Below are 8011 nucleotides of genomic sequence, written 5' to 3'. Positions count from 1 at the left end.
ACGAGGGCATGCAGGGTAGGGATTGAGTCACGGTTCGTATGTATGTGGAACTTTTGCGCCGTACGTAGCCAACCGGAGGTTCGAGGGGAGGAGAACAAACTAACACGAAAAAAGTTGTAAAGATATTAGATTTAATTGGCTACAGAGCTTTCTTTTTTTTTCAATAAGTGTTTCTCACAACGGCGCTTCTCCGGGCCGCAGGGTTGTCGTGAGACGAGATGACGCGCTACGTTCACCACGGGGTGCTTAACAGGGTCTAGTATAAGTGTGGGGGTGGGCTGCGTGTCAAGAGGGAAACTTCCCCTTCCAACTTTGTTTGTCAAAGGGTGGACGAGCCATTTCCCCCTGTGCCCCCCCCCCCCTCGGGACGGAGCGCTGCGTGGGGTCCCCATGGCGTTTGGCTCTCCACATTCCCACACTTAAAGGTTGTTCGAACGCACCTCGGGGCTAAGTCAAAGAACCCCTGATGGAGTCAGGGAGAGAGACCTTTTAGACGCTCTTTGTGTGTGCTAAGAATACCGCCCCATGAAGCAAAGGTTTCGCGTTTATGGTTTTCATCAATTTGGCCACTTAACGCGCAGTCCCCAACACCGTCTCTCCTGTGTGCGTGTGTTCTCCTCGCGTGTTCTACTGTCGGCACAAACACCCATTGAGTCACGATTCGTACGTACGTTGAACTTCTTTCGCACCGTACGTAGCCAATCGTGCTCATCGGAAGTGCGGTGGAAAGGACACCAATACTAAACGCAACAGCAGATCACAATGCAGTTGGCTTTCTGATCAGTGGCGCGTGCGGAAAAAAAAACTCGTGTGAATTGGGGCGGTGGGGGTAGTCCTAAGTCGGTTGTGGAAATTCCACATTGCTATGGCGGTGGATGTGGAGAGACAGCGGCGACTTTGGTAGGCCATCGTCCAGCAGTGGATCAATCGTGGCTGACGACGATGATGAAAATGACGGCGGTTGGAAGGTTTATCGGCGTGACAAAGAATCGTCAACCCGTCACAACGTGGTACCTATTTGTTGTTGCTGTTGCTGCTGCGTTAGCCACGGAGGGATGATGATAAGTCGTCGACTCGCTCTCCATCCACGCGGGGCCGCGACTCCCCCTGCTGGAGCGAGAAGCGCGCTGCTGCAGGGAGTGGGGGAGGAGGAGGCCGAGTGGGTGCTGGTATAATCATAATCGTTATAAATGGCCTCCTGTAAATCATAAATTTTAAACCCATTAAATTTCACAGCTCCTCTCTCTTTAAGGCGCAGTTACGGATCGTGTTTGTGAGTGACGGACGAGCGGAGCGTCGCGTAACTCTGCGTGCGGGGATGGGAGAGCAGGCGAGGAGCGAAGAGGGGCGGAGGGGAGGGGACGAGGAGGATGGCGTGGGGGGGGGGACAGGCGGAGTGGAACCGTCGAGAGGAGAGCGGAGAACAGTCAGGAGGGAGGGGAGCGGGAGGAGGGAGATGCAAGGAGGAACGGGGAGATGTCGGAGGGAGCAAGGAGAGGAGGTTTCGAAGCGGGAGAGCACAGAAAGCAAAGGGGGGGGTGGGCATTACGCACCCCCCCCCCCCACTCCCTCGCCGTCCACCGTACTCCTTCCCTAAGCAGGTATCAATGCATCGACTAAAATCGATTTGAATGGAACCAATCGCGCGATTCCACAGCCGATCGTTCGCCCGCGTCGCGTGCAATGAAATGGGATCGCAACCGCTCCTGCGCGCGGCTCAGAATCCGAATCTTGGAGGAATCCGATGAGCTATGAAGCGCTTTTCCGCAGATGTCCAGCGGCGTCGGCATTGTGGCCGGACCGCTCCGTTACGCGTTTCACGGTCAGTCTCACACCACCCGCTCCCTACTCCCCCCCCCACCGCCTCTCCCCCCCCCACTACCCTCCCCCCACTACCCCCGAGGTCTCGCGCCCTTAACTCACGCGGCACGCGGTGGCGCACGCGCGGCCCGACAGACACAGCACAGCGAGCGCGCGCCGGGGTGGGGGGGAGGGGGGATTTACGGCCTCGCGCGCGCATGTGGGCAACACCCCCCCCCCCATACACAGTAACATCACACGCATACCTACATACACGTAGAAATACAAAGATCCCCCGTGTGGCCTTAACACACGGTTGGGGCAAGTGTTGTTAACGAGGACCTGCGAAGACCGGCACGGCACACGATGGGGTGGTTGGCCAGCAACACTCCCGGCCGCCTTTGTCTCCCCAGTTGGCGATGTTTACACTCCGCACCGGGTACTCGATTGAGGCTGAGTCGATCTAGGGGAGGCCCAGGATCGGTTCAGATCATCGTCACCGGTGTTGGCCGTGAGCGGGAATCAAAGCCGGGTCGCCGGGTTCGTAGCGCAGCGCAGCGCTAACCGCTACATTACCGCTCCCCCCACACACACACACAGACACCGCTGTTGCAGACCACGGGGAGAGAGAGAAGCCGAGGGAGCTACTGAGTTCAGGTATCCTCGTGCGGATACAGAGAACGCGGCCAGGAGAAGATCTTCGCGCTTTCATAAAGTTACCAACTTGTCCCGGTTTGGTCGGGACAGTCCCTGTTTCGGAAGGGGTACGACCGGTGTGTGTGTGTAGGTGCTCGCCTACAGCACTTGCCCCTACAGTCTGTTAAAGCTATACGGGGGATCTTTGTCTTTGTACCCCCCTGCCCACCCTCCTCGCCCGGGAACACTTCACGAAATCTCGATTTTGTCGTAGATTTAAAAAATTATCCTAAAGCTTTAATCCGGGCTCGCGATTCGGGCACAGGGCGGAGCGATCCGAGCGGCGCCTCAATGTTGACGAGGGGATCCGTGCCGATAACGTCTGGAAGTTCACCAGCGTTGATTGGTGGTGGGGGGGGGGGGAAGCCGACCGCTGATGAGACACTGCGTGTCGGAGGCGGTCCCAGAGGTCCTTGTGCTGACATCAACGCCGCTAGTTATGCACTCCCAGAAGGCGATTGGGCCGATGGGCTGTGTAAGACATACACGTACGCGTACTTTTATTTCGTGTCTGGAGAGACAGATGTGTAGTGACACCCGACGCAGCAAGTCTTCAACAATAGGAGTATTTATTTCTTCCAGCAGGATACCCACGCGGGTGTTCAAGGATTACCTTCACTCTCAGCGTCCCGAACTCTCTCGCTTCCCCCCGTCTCTCTTTCACGAAGAGTCGCTCGTGGCGGCGGGAGGAGGGAGGAGGCCGCCTCCAACGAGCCCCACCACGGGACGGTTTTTCCCGTGATGGCGTGGAGAAGGCCGTGAGACACTCGCTCATCTTACACTGACTCGCTCATCATACGTTGACTCACTCACACATCATACACTCACTCACACAACCACTGACCCATTCACCCATCATACACTGATTCACTCATCATACGCTGACTCACTCACACATCACACACTAACTCACACTACCACTGACCCATTCACTCATCATACACTGGGAGTGTCATGCTGCCAGCTATGGCTGCAAGTTTGGTCGTACATGTTATGTATATCGTTTATTGTTAAATTTGAATCACAATTCCTATGATTACTGTTGTTACATTGTTTTTATAGCTTTATTTTGGTGATTTCGAAAACGCGTGGTTAAGCCATGTTTCTTGCGGAAGTGCGGAGTTGGTCTGATAACTTGAATCTAAATTGTCTTATGGTTGTTATTGTTTGACTTGCATCACGCTGGGATTTTTTCACACAGCGTTGCAATACGGTGGGTTTTTGTGGAAGATTTGCTGGTTTATCCAGGATGTTTCTGTTTCGCGCGTCGTCGCTTTAAGATGTTCTCTGTTCATATTTTGCTGCGGTAGCACCCGACTCAAGAGCCGCATGGCTCACAGGGCTATATACCTAATAAATAAATAACCGTCATATATCCCTCAAGCCTCCTTCCCGAAGGTTCCTTGACCTTCCGCTTTCCCTCCAGCCAATGGCCTTCCCACTTTCCCTAACGAATTCCAACCGTGCCACCCTGTCAATTATCCTCCATTCCCCGTTATTTTCACGTTGAATTTCTCCTCGAATCCCTCGGCCATTTGGCTAAGACCATGAGTCGTATCTAACCAAATCCCCTTTCAGGCCCCGTTAAGTACCAATCTGAGTGGCTTGTTTTATTTCCTGACTGTCCATGCCATGCACGCCGTGTTCCAGAAAAAAAACGAGTGAGCATTTTGGGTTCAGATTGAATCACTGCGGATGCATGCAGGAGACATTGCCCCCGTGTGGGCTGCTGAAAAACCTCCGCCTGGATGGGCGAAGTCACGTGTCCACCGCTGCTAGCGAGCGAGTGGGCGTGGCTGTGAGAGTGGGCGGGGCTACAAGCTCACGACGAGCCCCACGGCACTGTGCTCGCTTTACGCGATCAAGTCGAGCGCCCTCCGTGACCAACTCGTCCATATGGGAGCACGTGGAGCGCCGCGATGGCGAGATGTGATCTCCCTCTCCTGGTATGCAGGAGGTCGTGGGTTCGATACCGACCCTGACGCATGCTGCTGTATATTTTGAGTTTGCGGTGTCTCTCTCCCCGTGGGTCGCACGGATTCATCTCCGGGTCCTCCGGTTTTTTCCTCCATATTTAGAATCAACGTCACGCGCTTATAGTATTTGGCTACTTGTTATACATTTCCACGTGGTAACCTGGCACTTCATTGAGCTATCGCTTGTTGCCAGGTCGCTTCTGAATAAGAGCTACATAGCTCCGTTGGCCTTACCTGGTAAAATAAAACAAACTTTAGTTCATAGTTTAGTTTGGGTGAAATATCTCCCATATTCGCTCTGAGCGACAACGCATCATACACTCGTTCAGCCCACTGGCGCATCACCCAATAATGGTGACGATTCGGTCGCGATTCAAACTGAAGCGTCGATTCGTTTGTTGCGTCCTTATTGATGTCTCGTTTGCTCCCTCTCGTTTCTGGACTGCCTCGCTCCATTACCCCGCTGTGTGTTCTGAATCGTGAGCCTGCTAAACGGTCATAATTTTTGACGATGACAGTGATCTTTTGCGCGTTTTATGACATAATAAATCGAGAGCTTTAATCGTAAATAGTAGATTATTCCGTGCACGATCGATGGGCTGTGAGCGAAGTAGTAACGACGTTCCTGTGCTTTAGCGTCGCTGCTCTGGAGACCGGGAGATCGATCATCGATGTTCGACGTTCGGTCGCCACGTTGTGAAAGATCCATCGCAGAAGATCCCTGGTTTTGATCTTCCACGAAGCTCATGGTCCACCCCAAACCGCATCCGCACAAACCGTGGCAGATGCGGATACCCGATGAACAAATGTAAGATTAAATCTCCAGTGTGCGACCTGTGGGTCATATAGAACAGAGGCCGTATCACGCACAACGACGCAATGCCCCCCCCCCCCTCCCCCCCGATCCACAAACACAAAGGAGGCATCACAGCGGACGACAAACTCCGATGCTCGTGACGCCGTTGTCTGGGCTTGACCGCCCGAATGTGAATTTGCAGTCGTGGCTCTGCATCGACATCAGCAGCCGTACGAGAGACGAAGAAAGGTGGCGAGTGTCGCCTCGGCGGCCGAGTCGGACTCGCGTCTGGTCCCGTGGCGCCGCCTGCTGGCAGAATCCGGCACGGCACGCGGGCTCGGCGCGACATTCGCGACTCCGGCCAGCCATGGGCAAGAGTCGAAACGGGACCCGTCTATAGCAGGGGTGGGGAGAACCTTTTTCCTGCAAAGGGCCATTCGGATATGTATAACATCATTCGCGGGCCATACAAATTTAATTCACTAAAAAATGAGCCTGTTATATTTGGTCAAACATTTAATTAATTCACCCTTAATGTGATGGCTGGAACTGCTTCTCTTTGGTAAGAGGCGTGTGATGATGTTAGCTGGTATTGATGATGGCGAGGCGTGTGATGATGTTAGCCGGTATTGATGATGGCGAGGCGTGTGATGATGTTAGCTGGTATTGACGATGTTGCTACTCGCAACTGCTTTTCCAGGTTTGCTCCTAGATTTATTGGATTTCGAGTCCCGTCTGCGATTGCCTTGGCAGGGCCAGACCCAAATGATTCCGTGGGCCTCATACGGCCCGCGGGCCGGACGTTCCCCACCCCTGGTCTATAGTGGCACGACTTTAGATGGGGGGGGCACACACATATTTACAATGCAAAAACCCCCACCAGCAAACGCCTTTATAACCTCACTCATTCCAAATGCGCATCGCCATAATTCACTCTTATTGACCGCATACAAAAACTAAATTGGAACCGCGAACGCTACGGCCACCTCAGCCGGTAGCATTACCCTAAAACTGTCTTCCGTATCAGGAAATGTTTAGAATCTTTTACATATTTATTTTTAAAGGCAGAGCCAAAGAACCCAACGAAATGCCTTACCCCAGCCCCACCTAAACATCGCACCTCTTGGCTTTGACATTCCTCATCGAAGTCACGAGTGGTGGAACCATCAACCGCATCAGAACATCAACAGGCCGATGCACACATCTCACCCATCAATGGGAAAACTAAAGACACAAGCCACGGTAGTGCGATTGTGGCCATGCAACCCACACTATTGGGCCATGTCGTAAGCCACTGTGATCTGCGCTCCTTCAACGGTGGAGGATGGAACAGCAAAACGACGCGAACTCTCTCTTGGCGCCTTCTCGCCGCGGCCAGCAGACCTCGACATTGCAATTTAGCTGCCGAACCGTACTGCTGCTGCCATCACCACGCGAGGGTAGAACCGAGCCCACCCATCCCATCCGCACCCAGTGCTCCTCACTCATCCCCCGCGCTCCCCAAGGCCACGGACCCCGGTGATTAGCTGCACCGCGCGCCTCTGCGATCCGGCGCGGACTTTGATGTTTGTACACCGATACATCGCGACCCCTCGCGCTTTCACGAACTCGGGCATGGCCCAGACTCGTCCACCACGGGCAATGAGCTCGTGCGCCTGCGCTGTGGATGTGTGGATGGATGAACACGTCAAAGGATCGTGAGAGACGGCGCCTTGCGAGGTGGATGCCTTCATCCAGCAGTGGCTGGACCACCGCTGATACGTCCGCAATATGTGCGTGGTAACGTTACGGCAAATGGGGAAAAGCTATTACCCACGCCTGCGTACTAACAAGCTGCAGGGTTAGATCGAGCCAAACGGCTTGGGAATTTACGACCAACGCTGTCAAACGCTTTGGGAAATTAATGTGAGGGCCGTTGCGTGGACTGATGATGGTGATGTCGGGCGGAGCGAAATCAAGAGGGACCATCGCGAGAGGGTTCATGAATCGTAGACATAGTTACCGGTCATCGGCAGCGGGATGTCTGCTTTAGAGGCACCTCCGCTTTGCACGGTTGGCGAAGTACAATGCGAAAGAAGTTCAACATGCAGTACATACACTTAGCAGGCGAATTCGTTCACTGATGAAGGGAATCGTATGAACGCACGTGTTTTGCAAGAGACCGGAAGCAGTGTGACTGGTCCAGAGTTTGCTTGTGCCGAGTCAATGCTGCTGTAATGATAGCCTCTCAGCAGCGGGGAGCGGTAGCGCTGCGCTATGAAACCTGGCGACCCGAGTTCGATTCCCGCTCAAGGCCAACATCAGTGACGATTATCTGAACCGGTCCTGGGCCTCCCCTAGGTCGCCTCGAATGAGTACCTGGTGCGGTGCGTAAAAACATCGCCACGAGGGAGACAAAGTCGGCCGGGCGCAGTGCTGGCCACCCACCCCCTCGTGTGCCGTTCTGGCCTGTGAAGGTGCTCGTTTTAGAAGACCGTTGGACGGATGGGCTGTGTAAACTGTTCTTGTATTTTTTATTATGTCAAGACAGCCATATAAAAAAACAGTTCACATCAATTGCGTAAACAATGTGAAACGTTAGGCTGACCGTGCTCTTGAGGATAAACAATCAATCTTCGATCCATCATTTTTGGGGAAAAATATGCTTTCAGATTGTTTTCCAGACAAAAGCATAGACTCACCAATGTGTTGCATCTATGCCCAGCTCCCTGGCCCTTCTACAAACAACAACATTTAACATCGG

This window comes from Petromyzon marinus, chromosome 2 (genome assembly GCF_048934315.1).
Source record: "Petromyzon marinus isolate PM22_M1 ecotype Great Lakes invasive population chromosome 2, UKy_Petmar_22M1.pri1.0, whole genome shotgun sequence".
In the NCBI taxonomy this organism is placed as follows: Eukaryota; Metazoa; Chordata; class Hyperoartia; order Petromyzontiformes; family Petromyzontidae; genus Petromyzon; species Petromyzon marinus.
The sequence above is the reverse complement of the archived record's forward strand: the minus strand, read 5'-3'. Positions refer to the sequence as shown.